The sequence below is a fragment of the Amphiura filiformis genome, chromosome 3, assembly GCF_039555335.1.
Source record: "Amphiura filiformis chromosome 3, Afil_fr2py, whole genome shotgun sequence".
In the NCBI taxonomy this organism is placed as follows: Eukaryota; Metazoa; Echinodermata; class Ophiuroidea; order Amphilepidida; family Amphiuridae; genus Amphiura; species Amphiura filiformis.
Window position 1 is genome coordinate 10,031,718 of NC_092630.1, and position 14,787 is coordinate 10,046,504.

At 35.5% G+C, this 14,787-nt stretch overlaps 1 protein-coding gene across 1 annotated transcript in view; it reads left to right on the forward strand.

Annotated features, from left to right (window-relative positions):
• The first annotated feature begins 556 nt into the window (after nucleotides 1-556).
• LOC140148002 (galactosylceramide sulfotransferase-like) overlaps nucleotides 557-14,787 on the forward strand; it is a 48,378-nt gene continuing 34,147 nt past the window's right edge. Inside the window, exon 1 of the mRNA XM_072169826.1 lies at nucleotides 557-693. The gene's annotated coding sequence lies outside the window, so the exon portion shown is untranslated. The remainder of the gene's footprint in view (nucleotides 694-14,787) is intronic.

Sequence of the window (14,787 nt, forward strand, 5' to 3'; positions counted from 1 at the left end):
CAAGACGCAAGCTACTCTCTCAAGACGCAAGCTAACGACTATCATATCTGTTCAAAATATATCTTCAAGTGCAAGGACCCACATCTGGTTTCTTTATACGAAATCATTTACGGGAGATATTCATCGTTTTCTACCCCTACCCTGGTATCCAAAGATTTTCTTCTCATATCAAACTCGTGCATAGCAAATTCATGTGTATCGATCCCGGGTATTTATTTTAGTATCTCTGGTGACAAAGTAATTATTAGCCAGGCGATGTCGGTGTGTGCCATTAATGTCTCCGCCCGCCCCATTTTTTGTTTGTTTTTGTACACTTCCTCTCTGGGCTCTCTCCCCAAGAATTTTACTCACGTACCCGGTATTGATTTTCAGAATTATAATTTAGTACTTCCTTGCAAGTAAACTGACTGGCAACTTCTTCAGTAGGATAAGTACTTGAGTCGTACTTATTACGGCAGCATGGTTAATTTCAACGCTGTATGAAGCGATGGGAAATTGATGCAGTCTACATCTTCAAGAAAGTAGGAAATTAAGGTCAATGAACTTTCATATCTCATCAGCGACACATCCACAAACACTGGTGACCGAAAAAGGGACACAAACATGAATGAATTGTAGATTTATGCCGACTTTCCACATTCATTGCGTTTGAAAACCGCAATATTCTACTTCTACGGGCACGATGAAGTAATCGTAAGTATATTACTAATTTGATTTATCTAGCTTTCTATGTAACATGTAAGTAAATAAGCCCGGTAAATAAGCTTATAATTTATAAAAAGTAAATAAGCTTATAAATCAATGCATGAATGGATCTGTCAGTCTGTCTGTGCTTGTTAGGGGTGGTACAATAATTATATGTGTACCCCCGGGGTGAATTATAGGGGGGCAAAGATTTTTGGCAGGCCAAAGGGGGGGGGCAAGCATTTTTTGGCAGGTCGAAAGGGGGGTCAAGCAATTTTGGCAGGTCGAAAGGGGGGGCAAGCAATTTTTGGCACAGATATTTTGGGCACCGTTTCTATATTACGCCCTAAAAGGCGTGGAAAAGCGTTACTGAACACGTTCAAATATGCAAAATTTCCTGCTCGCTTGCTTTCGCATTATATGTTAATACAAATTAAGGTTTTAAATTCGGGTTCCCAAAATCTTGCATGTGTAAGGGGGGCAAAGATTTTTGGCACGTCAAAAGGGGGAAAAGGTTTTTGGCACGTCGAAGGGGGGCAAAGGTTTTTAGCACGGCCAAAGGGGGGGGGCAAGCGATTTTGGCAGACCATTTTGAGAATTCACCCCCCCGGGGGGTACACATAATTATTGCACCACCCCTTATATCATGATATCATGTATATTTTATATATTATTTTAAGTAATCAAATTTTAATGTTGTTAAGCGGAATTTATACTCAATCTTCGAGCGATTGCGATGTACCGCTTTTTTGGAAAGCGATATGGGCAGGGACAAGTGATTTGCGCGGAACGTTTTTTCCGTGCAATCTCCGCGCAATTGGCTATTTTTTTCTATGGGCAGGGTCGCAGGGATACATGATTTGCACTGAAAAAAAGTTCTGCGCAATCTCCGCAATTGGCTATTTTTTTCCGCGCAAATCACTTGTCCCTGGCGATGGGCAATTACCAAATTTTGCGATGCATTAATTCATTGCTCATTGCTTTTCATTTGCATGCCATTGCCATACTATCATGGCGTCGGCGATAGCGATTGCACTCAGACGACAATTAAAATATTCTAAAAATGCCACAAAATACATTTTTAGAACATTGCTGTCAATAATTACGAAAGTAAATAGAGAAAGATTAGTAAAATAATAGATCCACGGAAAAGCAGTGGCATGATCAGAGAACTTGGTAAAACGGGAATTGCGACAGCGAACCTGGAGAAAAATAATGTTTATTTATAATAGAGGCTGTCAGCGTGACGTCATATATGCCGCCATCTTGTGGGTACACGCTGTGATGGTCGTTAAATCTCCATGCTAGGCATGTTCACAAAATTTTCAAGTAGGATATTTCATATCAAAATTATTTTGTTTAAAAAGGTGATTATTTAACTTAAAAAATGAGGGGTCAACCATGTCTGTAGGTAAAAAATTAGCGAAGTTATGGGCAAATGTCTGTTTTTAAAAAACTGCACTTTTCTGCGACCATCATTGACAATGCCTCACAATGACTTACTGTACAAAAAGAGCATGTAATGCATCATTTTTCACCACGGCGATCCATTTTACACAAAGGCGATTTTATTTTATGAAATCTAACTTTCACTGCATGCTGACTTCTATATCAAGGATAAAGTACCGGCACTTTTTAGACTACGTCGTCAAGTTTCTGGTGTCCAAATTCCAAATTTTTGTATTTCCCTATGGTGATTACACAGTTAAGCCATTGACTGTGAGCTACTGTGGTCCAAACTTTTTAGATTGAATGTCGCCCTCTATAATAAGGAATGTGGACATGTCTATCCATGCGTGAAGAGTAAAATCACCGCGTTGATACGCGATAACAGCTACGTGGCAAGCTGAGCCCTGCGCGTAGTGTCTGACGCATGAACACACAGATCCGTTTGTACCCACAAGTTGGCGAAAGGCTGACTGCCTCTATAGATCTAGTTGATTGGAAATGATTGAAAATACATTCACATGTCAAGTGATATCGTTTTACAATCGTTAGTATCAGCAAAGCCAATACAAAATGTGATGAAGCCTAAATGAGGCATATTTGCATACAAACATTACGGTAATGACTAGAGAATATTTTTTGGGAACCATGTGCCCAAATTTGATAGGTATAATTTAATCATATAAAATCATGAATATACACCATGATAACTGGTATAGCAAATCACAGCTTGCAAGATAGAAAACAATTCAGGAATCCAAAGGTATCCTTAAAATATTTTCAATATTTTATCATTTACCTTTTAGTACTCTATACATGTTGCTTTTATGTAGAAACAAACACCGCCAAAGGCAATTCTGATGAAAAGTGCACAAAATGTATACTTTTAACAAGGAACATGTCATGAGTAAAGAAAAATGTTGCCAAATAGAAATCAGTATCACAGCACTTCTATTATTGCTTGATGTTGATTATGTATTTTCAAATTTAATTATTTTAATATGAAAAAACAGTGGCATGATCGACAGGAATTATATAAATACACTATATGAATTTGAATGCATTTTGATATCATTAATAGAGTATGACATGAAAACTATGTATCAATTTTCATATTAAAATTACAAAACAATGTGCAAAATTCAATTTTTTTTAATTTTTTTTTTAGGTCAACCATGATCCTAGCATTTAGGGGGCGCAGCACTAATTCAGCGTCCCATAGGATAACGTGTGAATTCGGCCTACTTCAAGCGCCATTCCTGGTGTCCCTGCAATACTTGGCAAAATAAATTTGGTATCAAATTAAAGCTCTGTTTCTCTAGATTCCAAAACTTTTGTCGACATATATCGATGACCATTGACTTTTTTTTCGCTATTTTATGTGCAAAAAAAATAGCTAAAAATATACTAAACTCACCACTCACATTTCAAAATGGGGTTTTCTCTTAATCCGCCACAGAGAATTGCTTTTGAGATCAATTGTCCAGTTTTTTCTGCATGTTATCATTAAAGACACTTGTCGAATTCATATGAGCCAATATTGAGTGATTTAAAGTGAACATGTCGGTAGATATGGTCGCTACAATCTCATATTCACTATGGACTATATTAGCAATTTCGTTGTTACATAAAATGCGGAGTGATTTAGTGTTGCGCCCTCTTATAAGGTGTTAAAAGGTTTTAAAATCCACATTTATTACTCATTATGTAAACTAGAGAAAATTTGAAGCTCAACACCGAAGATTTCATGTCTCTGCGATATTCCGTTCAAGAGAAATGATGTTTTAAAGATCAGTGCCGAAATGCCGAAAATCGAATATTTCGACTTTTCCTCCAATATGCGAAAGTTTGTACAAAACCCACAAAACTAGTGACAGACGACAATTTGAGCAACGCTCTTTGAACCAAGTTTAATTTCTTTTCTAGATTATCAGTGTTGCCATTTTCTTTTGCAAATCATTTATTACTGAGTTTGAAGTATAAATACCCCCCCCGCTCCAGTGGTAACAATTACGATCTTTTGTGTAGGCCTACTGAATATTCAGCAAAACGGCGTCATGCAGATTAACGATGTCTTATTAACCTTAAGATCCATTTTTGAGCCTTTTTGAGGATTTTTGGACGTATATCTAGCCTTTGTAGGCGCCTACTCGGCCAATAAAGTGTTTTTTCCAATAATTTTTCACGAGGATGACTTTTTGTAATCTTTGTTTATCATCATGATTGAAATAGAACACATTTTGTGAAGCGCATCTCTTATTTTGCGCGAAGAATGTAAAAGGAACGCGTTCATAACGACGGTCGTTACAAGGGGGCGCAGCACTAATTCAGCGTCCCATAGGATAACGTGTGAATTCGCCTACTTCAAGCGCCATTCCTGGTGTCCCTGCAATACTTGGCAAAATAAATTTGGTATCAAATTAAAGCTCTGTTTCTCTAAATTCCAAAACTTTTGTCGACATATATCGATGACCATTGACTTTTTTCGCTATTTTGCGGTGCAAAAAAAAATAGCTAAAATATACTAAACTCACCACTCACATTTCAAAATGGGGTTTTCTCTTAATCCGCCACAGAGAATTGCTTTTGAGATCAATTGTCCAGTTTTTTTCTGCATGTTATCATTAAAGACACTTGTCGAATTCATATGAGCCAATATTGAGTGATTTAAAGTGAACATGTCGGTAGATATGGTCGCTACAATCTCATATTCACTATGGACTATATTAGCGAATTTCGTTGTTACATAAAATGCGGAGTGATTTAGTGTTGCGCCCTCTTATAAGGTGTTAAAAGGTTTTAAAATCCACATTTATTACTCATTATGTAAACTAGAGAAAATTTGAAGCTCAACACGAAGATTTCATGTCTCTGCGATATTCCGCTCAAGAGAAATGATGTTTTAAAGATCAGTGCCGAAATGCGGAAAATCGAATATTTCGACTTTTCCTCCAATATGCGAAAGTTTGTACAAAACCCACAAAACTAGTGACAGACGACAATTTGAGCACGTCTTTGAACCAAGTTTAATTTCTTTTCTAGATTATCAGTGTTGCCATTTTCTTTTGCAAATCATTTATTACTGAGTTTGAAGTATAAATACCCCCCGCTCCAGTGGTAACAATTACGATCTTTTTGCGTAGGCCTACTGAATATTCAGCAAAACGGCTTCATGCAGATTAACAATGTCTTATTAACCTTAAAATCCATTTTTGAGCCTTTTTGAGGATTTTTGGACGCATATCTAGATTTTGTAGGCGCCTACTCGGCCAATAAAGTGTTTTTTTCCAATAATTTTTCACGAGGATGACTTTTTGTAATCTTTGTTTATCATCATGATTGAAATAGAACACATTTTGTGAAGCGCATCTCTTATTTTGGCGCGAAGAATGTAAAAGGAACGCGTTCATAACGACGGCCGTTACAAGGGGCGCAGCACTAATTCAGCGTCCCATAGGATAACGTGTGAATTCGCCTACTTCAAGCGCCATTCCTGGTGTCCCTGCAATACTTGGCAAAATAAATTTGGTATCAAATTAAAGCTCTGTTTCTCTAGATTCCAAAACTTTTGTCGACATATATCGATGACCATTGACTTTTTTTTTTTTTTTTCGGTGCAAAAAAAAAATAGCTAAAATATACTAAACTCACCACTCACATTTCAAAATGGGGTTTTCTCTTAATCCGCCACAGAGAATTGCTTTTGAGATCAATTGTCCAGTTTTTTGTCTCGCCTGAATGTTCAGGGAGAGACTTAGTAATCACTATGGTGTGTGTGTGTCCGTGTGTGTGTGTGTGCACTTGTTTCATGCTGAAATTGGGGATACACACAAGGATTCGTACCAATCAATTGGGGACATACGGTGAAATGGGGATATCCCCAATTCTCTAATGGTCATAATATGTTAAAATTTGATGTAAAATGCATTTTTGAAAATCTGGGGTGATTTGAGGTACATACCCAGTTTGCATGGTTTTATCCCAATCTGCCACACACATGTGTGTAAGATGCTTTAACAATGCAGTTTACACACAGTTTAGGTGACATCCCCATATCAACAGACAAAAACCACACTGTTGTGACGTCCCCGTTTGCACAGTCAAAAATCAAGCTGAGTGTGTCCCCATTTCAACAAAAAAAAAAACTGACGTGATCTCCCCATTTCCACTGACAAAATATAATAAGCCAACCCAATTTGATGTCCCGGTTTCCATGGACAAAAGTGAACCTAATGTGGTCAGCAGCTCATTTGACTTGTGCATATTTTTCAACTTCAACGTAAGTAACTTCCCAGCAAACACAAAACGTTTTCGACATCATTCGCAAGAGGATATAAAAGGTTGTCAGAAAACGATTGAATGTCGGGTTATATAAAGGGTATATTAAGAGTATAAAACGTTTTCATAACCTTAAAAAACATTTTTTGATAATCTACTGCTCAGCAAACAAAAATGTTTTACAGAAAACGTTTAAATGTCGGGTTATATAAAGGGTATAAAAATGTTTTAATAACATTCCAAAAACATTCTTGAAAACTTGATACAAAACATTCTAAACAGAATGTTATTTTGGGGTTGAAAAAATATTTTATGCGAAAATGTTTGCCCAAAATATTTGCAATAACGCTTTTAAAAACGCTTTTCATGACCTTTATATAACCCGACATTTAAATGTTATTAAAAGGTTTTAAAAAAATAATTTTAAGAACATTTCTGTGTTTGCTGGGTTCAAATATTTTAACATAATGTTATTTAAGTATTGACAAAATATTTGCCAAAAATGTTTGCAAAAATAGTTTAAAATAACATTTTTTGAAAACATTTAAAAAATATTGTTGTAGTGTGTTTTCATACAAAACGTTTTAAAACGTTATCATGACCTTTATATAACCCGACATTTTAATGTTATTAAAATGTTTTTACCTAAACCAAAAGCCAAAATATAACTTATTTAAAACGCTCTTAAAACGCTTTTGTGTTTGCTGGGTTGCAACTAAATTTTGCATGGTTATAAGCTGAAATTGACAAGTATGTAGCCTACAGAAATTTGTCAACATTCTGGCTGCCAATCTTGATTTCTGGGGGATTGTTGTAACTCTGTCAGAAGCCAATTTGTCATTACCATGATTACTTGTTGATATCTATTCAGAATTTCATATCAGCAATGTGGATATCAGAGTACTGTTTTGATTTCATGCTGTTTTCTTCATTAACGAGTTTATATTCCGGGGTTTATATTATTTATAGGGGGCCTAGATTTTCAATTTGTGATGTTCATACTCATAGTAAATCACATGCTAGGGTGTGAGTTCTATTCATTTGACAATGGTATCTAATAGGCCCCTTCTACTGGTTTATGGCCACTGTATTATAAACAGTAAAACTAGAATGGTATGTATAATGGGTAAAGTAAAAATAATGGCACCGTGAGGTTGTTGTATGAAAAAAGACCAGCACGGAAATTCATCCTTCAAAACTGTGTTTTGTATATGGTGTCATAGCTGTCATGTAAAAAATAATATGCCCAATTTTCTTCCCCATATGGTCAGGAGTGTTACATGCTAGCGTGAAAAGAGGTACTTGTATTTGAAACATGCACTGTAAAAAATGTACAAGTTAAAAAGTTTTGCATGGGTTTTCATGGCATTTTCTGAAATGTTTGCTTACATGGTGCACAAAATAAATGTTCCAAAACTCACTTGTCGCAAGAACACTCTTTGTAATTTTGACCACTTTGTCACACTTTGGTGCCATTATTTCTGATTATACCCATAATTTATGTACACTTGTTTCATGCTGTAAATGGGGATACACACAAGGATCCTTACCAGTCAATTGGGGAAATACCGCCACATGGGGATATTCCCGTGGACCTTAACTTTGATGTTGATTTGGTTTTGTCAGGATAAGGCCTACTATGGTGACCTAGGCTACCTTAGCCTGGTCCTAGGCCTGCTGATTTGTAATTGTAGTATGTCATCCCCAGTTTGGTACTAACATTTCTTTGTGTACCAGTATAGGCCAATATCTATCATCTCATATAACACGGGACATCGTTACTGGATAGGGAAAATGATTATTGTTAAAACAACATCTTTATAAATTCTTATGCTCATACAGCACACAAGGGAAAATGGGTGACAAACTTTATTCACATCGATCAAGACCTTGCACAATCCCTAAACTGGCATTTACCAATGTCCTGTTCCATTTTGCATGGTGTGTGAACTGTTGATTAAACCAGAGAAGATGAGAAAATACAGAAACTATAATTATGCCACTCCAATTCCAAATTGATACCTTGTACTGGAGTCTGTAGAGAAGAATCTTTTATGAGAACAGCTGCTGAAAATTGGGCCCATACTTAGGTTTCAATTGTGACATTCTGTTATCAAAAGAAGATCGAATGGGGATATCCTTATTTTGCGGTATTATTTTTCCCCAATTGACTGGTAAGAATCCTTGTGTGTATCCCCAATTGCAGCATGAAATGTCTGTGAGAGCGACACTGTGCCACACCTTTGTGCCCAATTTGCGATACTTCCCCAGTTGACTGGTAAGAAACCTTTTGTATCCCCAATTTCAGCATGAAATAAGTGTCTGATTGCCACATCCCCATGTAACAAAAAAGAAAATGAAGATATCCCTATTTCACGGTACTTCCCCAATTGAATCCTTGTATCTATCCTGAATGAAATAAGTGTCTGTGATTTTGACATTCTGCCACATGTTATAAAAAAGAGGAATGGGGGTATAGGCCTATCCTTATTTTGCGGCATTTCCCCAATTGACTGGTAAGAATCCTTGTGTGTATCCCCAATTGCAGCATTTAGAAACTATAAGCATACACTTAACCCTTTATTAAATGATAGGTGAAGAAACCCAGGTATTCGTAGGTAACATGATAGATTTAACAATATCTATATTGAGTTTAGAGGTTCAAATTTTGCTATTATGTTAATGAATGAATAAAATGGTAATTATTGAATGAATCCAGTTATATGGGTAATACTATTGTCCAAGGGTACCGCTTAAGGCAGTCTGCAGACTCCACATGTTACATATAATATTTTATGTATAATACTTTTCGTGACGTCAAAAAGTATTACACGTCCGAATGAGAAGTATGTACCGGAAAATATATATTTTGTTATATTGGGTGTTGCTTAATTAATTCATAAGGAGTTGCTCAATTTCTAAGAGTGGTAAATTTAGTGAGTGTTCTTACACGCAATGATGAACACCTTTTGATGTCTTCTTGCATAATATTTTAACTGTACAGTAGGCTTATACTTCAATTACTAATTTTAAAACAAACAAACCAAAAAAAACCGGATAATTTACTACATTAATTTTATAGACATCCCACATAATAATACGGTAATAAAAATTGCTTTGATTTTATTCATGTTATCAATAAACATGAATAGTTTGGTACGGTATTTAGAGGCCTACGCTGGGTTATGAATTTGCAACACTTTGTGCATGTTGATATCGGTGATATTACATGAAATGTTGGAGTATGTTCTATTTATCATCCCAAAATAGGCCTACATTAAAACATGAATAATGTTAATCATATGCAACGCCTCTTATATGGGTACTAATGATCCCACAATTAATACAACTTTAATAAAACTATAATAAAATAATAATTTTAATACATATAATTAACAACCATAATAAAATTAATAGAACTACAATTAGTATAGGCCTACTAATAAACACGTTGAACGTTTAAAAAGTATGACCCGTCTTTTTTTATTGTAATGTATACAAAAAGAAATTCCGCATAGAAAATATAAATATTTGGCAAAGACTAACGCCTATATATTTAATTATTAGGCCTCTATGGCTTTCCACAGAGTATACTTATCATCACTGCCCCTTTGTTTCTTTTTCGCAAGTCAAAGTGCTGCTAAACGTGAAACGAGATTAAAATTGTAATATATTTCTGAGTTGAAATAAATTCAACTCTACGAAAATATTTTTGGAATGTGCTTTTCTGATTGGTTGATTGTCAAGAGGATTGCGGCACACGCAAAGCGTCATGCTGTAATAATTCCCTTGCCGATATCTATTATAACACCTTAATACACACCTATAACGTCGCGCTATTGTTTTACCGCTCCATTATTTTCCACGAATGGAGCGATGATCACAATAACACGCCATTCGTAAATGCCTTTCTCTTTTCTCTGAAAAGCAAATACTTTTCAGGGAAAAGTACTTGGCATTTACTGAATGTAGTGTTAATAACAATAATTGCACTTTCGAAAAGCAAGTATTTGCGAAAAGTGCAGTATATTGTTATCATCACTTCATTCATGTAAAACAATGATACGAAAAACAACAAGACAATGATTTTGATTAATACATTATTAAGGAAGCGGGTTGCCACATTTGCACGGTATTGTTATGGGACCTCACATCAGATATCGAATTTCATGCTGAATACGAGGATGTCTTTCTGATATCAAATAATTTTGATTTAATTTGTGAAATTTGTGATACTACAAATTTTATTGCAAATTATTAAAATTTCATATTTTTGAAATTTAACAGTCCAAGTAAACTTTATAAATCTAATGACATGTAATTACACTGTATGTAGCTGGGATGAAAAGCCGACCATCAATTGACAATTTTGACCTTTTATATTGAACATAAACATTTTTTTTCCAAAAAGACCTACATTTTTTTTAGTGTTTTGAGCTATTATCTTCAATAATGAAGGTCAAAATTTTCACATGATGGACGTATGCTGTTCACCCAAACTTCATACTCTTTTTAAGTGCATATCGTTAGATTTATACAATTTACTTTGAGGACTGTTAAATTTCAAAAATTTAATTAAATATTTTAATAATTTGCCATAAAATGTGTAATAAAATTATATCGCAAATTAAAAAAAAAAATCAAAATTATTTGATATCAGAAGGACATTCCTCGTATTCAAAATGCAATTCGATGTGTCTGATGTGCTCTCAGATCCCAGAAAAATATGTGAAAATGTCGCTATCCGAGCCCTTAAACATAAATTTACAATGCAATCTGTGAAAAGCAAGGTAAGATCAAAACGGGCAGGTTAAACTGTTGGCCAAGTTATACTTATTATGCAAGATGTATTTTTACCCTCACTTTGGAAAATGCTTATTTTATAGGCTTCATTTGGTATTATTTGGGACATTTCTTTCCACGCTCAATTTAGGTTATAAAGAGAAGTTAAACATGTTACTGTTTTTCATAACATTTTTCTTCTTTATATTTTCATACGCTTTTCAGTGGTTTAGGCCCTACATATAATTTGTTATTTGAGCAACATTGCTATACATAATACACATTCTACATTCTGTATCAAATTAATGCATTTAGGCCTATGCATCTGTTTATTTTTTAATTGTTTGCTTTTGGGCATGTTTAACAATGGTAAAAGCCACAGTAGGTCTATTTTTTTATTCGTATTGCATGCGTGAGCCACACATGTATTTTCTGTATGATTTTTATTTGTCTTTCGTACATTTTTTGTTTCATCTGACGGTATTTTGGCATGTTTGAATATTACTTCTAATCAGTAGGCCTATCCGATAATTAAATATTATAATGTTACGGATACTTCATGGGGCTGGAAGTTTAGGTCGGAGCTTTTATTTCGCGCCGAAGTTGTCTTTTTGTTTGGGGGGGGGGTTGTTGGTGGTTTTTTTGTTGCCCTCATGGACATGAAGGTAAAATGGTTTGTAATACATATAATAGGGCCAACCCAGTTGTTGTAACTACAAATTTCAAACGTTTGAAGACTATTAAACTCTAAACACTAACAATGTTTAAAATTTAAACATGGGTGTTTAAAAAATGTTATATCGTTAGTGTTTATAACACTTTGATGTGTTTAAGTTTAAACTTTAGAGTGTGATTATTTGAAAATGGAAAGTGTTAGGTTTTATTTTGGATTTGTAATAATGTAGGAGTCTGAAAATACCAGTAAGGTTACCGTGCCGTGGTTGGCTACCGTCTCTTCATCTGTTTGTGGTAGTGAAGAGCGAACAAGGTGATCTTTAACGTTCTTGTCACGACGGTAGGACACAATGGGTTGTTCTTTGAAGATATCAGTGGTTGTAGGATGATCACTAATTATCTTCCAGTTGCGCATGATCACATTACTTACTGCAACAGTGGCTGGATGATATGTGAGTACAAGCGGGGACATTGGTGATTGTCGGCACGCTCTTCAGTGCGAAGGCTCTCTTCTCTGGTGATGGTATGAACCCGCTGTAATGCCGCAGAGTTTACATTGTCGAGGTAACCACAAGACTTGAAGAACTGGATCATGTCCAAGGATTGCTTGCTGAAGTCGGCTTCACTGCTGCATAGTCGTCTCAGGCGGAGAAGTTGTGAGAACGGTATGGAATTCTTACATGACTTTGGATGTGATGATGTGTAGGTCAAGTATGAATGGGAGTCAGTGCTCTTGTAGTGTACTGAAGTGCAGAGATGATTGCCATCGATGGTGATCATGATGTCTAGGAAACTGATCTGTTCGTTGGAGATTTCCCAGGTATATCTAAGCGCCGGGTGGAATTGATTGACAAATTCCATGAAGTGTAACAAATCTTCTTCTCTGCAGTTAGCGTCGCCATTATGTCATCAATGTATCTGAGGAAGTGATGAGGTTTTGGACCCTTATACTGTTGTAGAAACTGTTGTTCAATGAAACCCATGAAGATACAAGCATATACTGGTCCGAATCTGGTACCCATCTTTACGCCCTGGGTCTGAAGGTAAAACTGTCCATTGAATTCAAAGCAATTGAGATTCGGAACAAGTTCAGCAAGTCGACAAATAGTGTCAGTTGATGGTTCTTTGATCTTACGTCTGTCAAGGAAATGACGTAAAGCTTGTAGTCACTCGTCATGTGGGATACTGATGGTGTACAAGGACTTCACATCCATAGTGAATAGTAGTGATTGATTTGCATTGAATGAAGTGAACATCGTTGAGAAGCCTAAGGGCATGTTGTGAGTCCTTGACATAATAATAGGCCTAGTGTATTTTCCAGCAAAAGGAATTTAATTATTGGAATTTGAGGGGTCCAATTTTTTTTTTTTTTTTTCGAGGGTCAGTTTCACACGGTTTCATAATGGACATGTCGGAATTAGTAAGAATATGTGCTTAAAAATAGGCATATTCTTGAAAATCTGAAATTTTGTGTGTATCTTATAACTGTTTTATAAGTTTATGAAATTAGATGTCATGGTGTAGGGAAAGCCAATGAATAACACTACAGAGTACACAATGGTACAGGAATTCCTGGCACGGTGGATTAGATCTGGTGAATTTATTACTATAGTAGGCCTACTGGTAAAGTGCAGAATAAACATCCAAAAGCACCTCTTGGATTTTTTAGCAGCATCAGTAGACATTTATCTTTGATAGATTTTCGGATGACCTCGCTTGAATCTAGCAAACAATTAAGAGTCGGTATTATATCGCGCTATTTAATGTGATTCAACTCGGCGTGGAACCCATTTTTATTTGACTTGTAATACTTTTTGACGTCACGAAAAGTATTATACATAAAATATTATAATGTAACATATGGAGTCACCAATTTTTGGTGAAAGCATTTCTGCACGCTGTATCTTCTGCCATCAACATAATGAAATTAATAATAATTTGCATTTAGGCTTTGTTTGGGTTTTGTTGAGTTGAAATTACTGTAAGAATATTGTCCATTTTCTGATTGGTCTCTTGAAATAAAACTGAACAAAATTAACTTTCTGTTCAACAGAATAATACTGCATCTGCCATGCTATGGCTGGACCTACTCAAATGACCCGCCAAATGTACTGTGCGCTGTGTGCAAAGGGCAGCGAACCTCGTGTTGCATTATGTCCCGTAAACATAGTAAACAGCTTGCTCAGGAATTTGGAATGCGGGCTAAATCACGCACGCTAGAACTTGACATTCACAGGGGTACGAGTAGAGGGTACAAAGATTATGTCATGTGAAAAGGACATTAATATTTGATAACAGCAACTTAGATTATTTTCACAAATCTACATGTAACCTTTTTTGGGACACCCGGTATAATCATAAAATCATGAACCAATAAATGCCCAAATACTACAGATATCATTTAGATTCATCACTTCTCTGCAGAACTTTAAAACATTCCTAAAGACTCATCTTATTCAAATTGTCGCTCAAGATGTAGATTAATTATTGTACTTAATTTATGGTATAGTAACCTTGTTTTTAATTTATGGCATTGTACAGCTGGCTTGTACCTTGCAAATAATTTGTGTATTTAGCTTTCATGTATTTTGCTTTGTAAAGCGCTTGGTGAACTTGCTTTTGTTGTGAGGCGCTCAAAAATATATTTTATTATTATTATTCAGATAATGTATAATTTGATGCTTTAATGAAGAGCTGAAAGTGTATTTGCATCATTTTATTTAGAAATACATATTCGTGGTCAAAACATTTAAACAATTCCGTAGCAAGCTCCCTATTTGAAAAAAGGGTTAAAAATATGCCCTTAAAAGCATATATGTTTCTCAAAATGTATGCATGAAAAAATAAATCACCTACACGCTTCCAATCACACATTCTTTTCAGAACCACCACAGAGGATAAACCCACTTATGGAGTCCACCC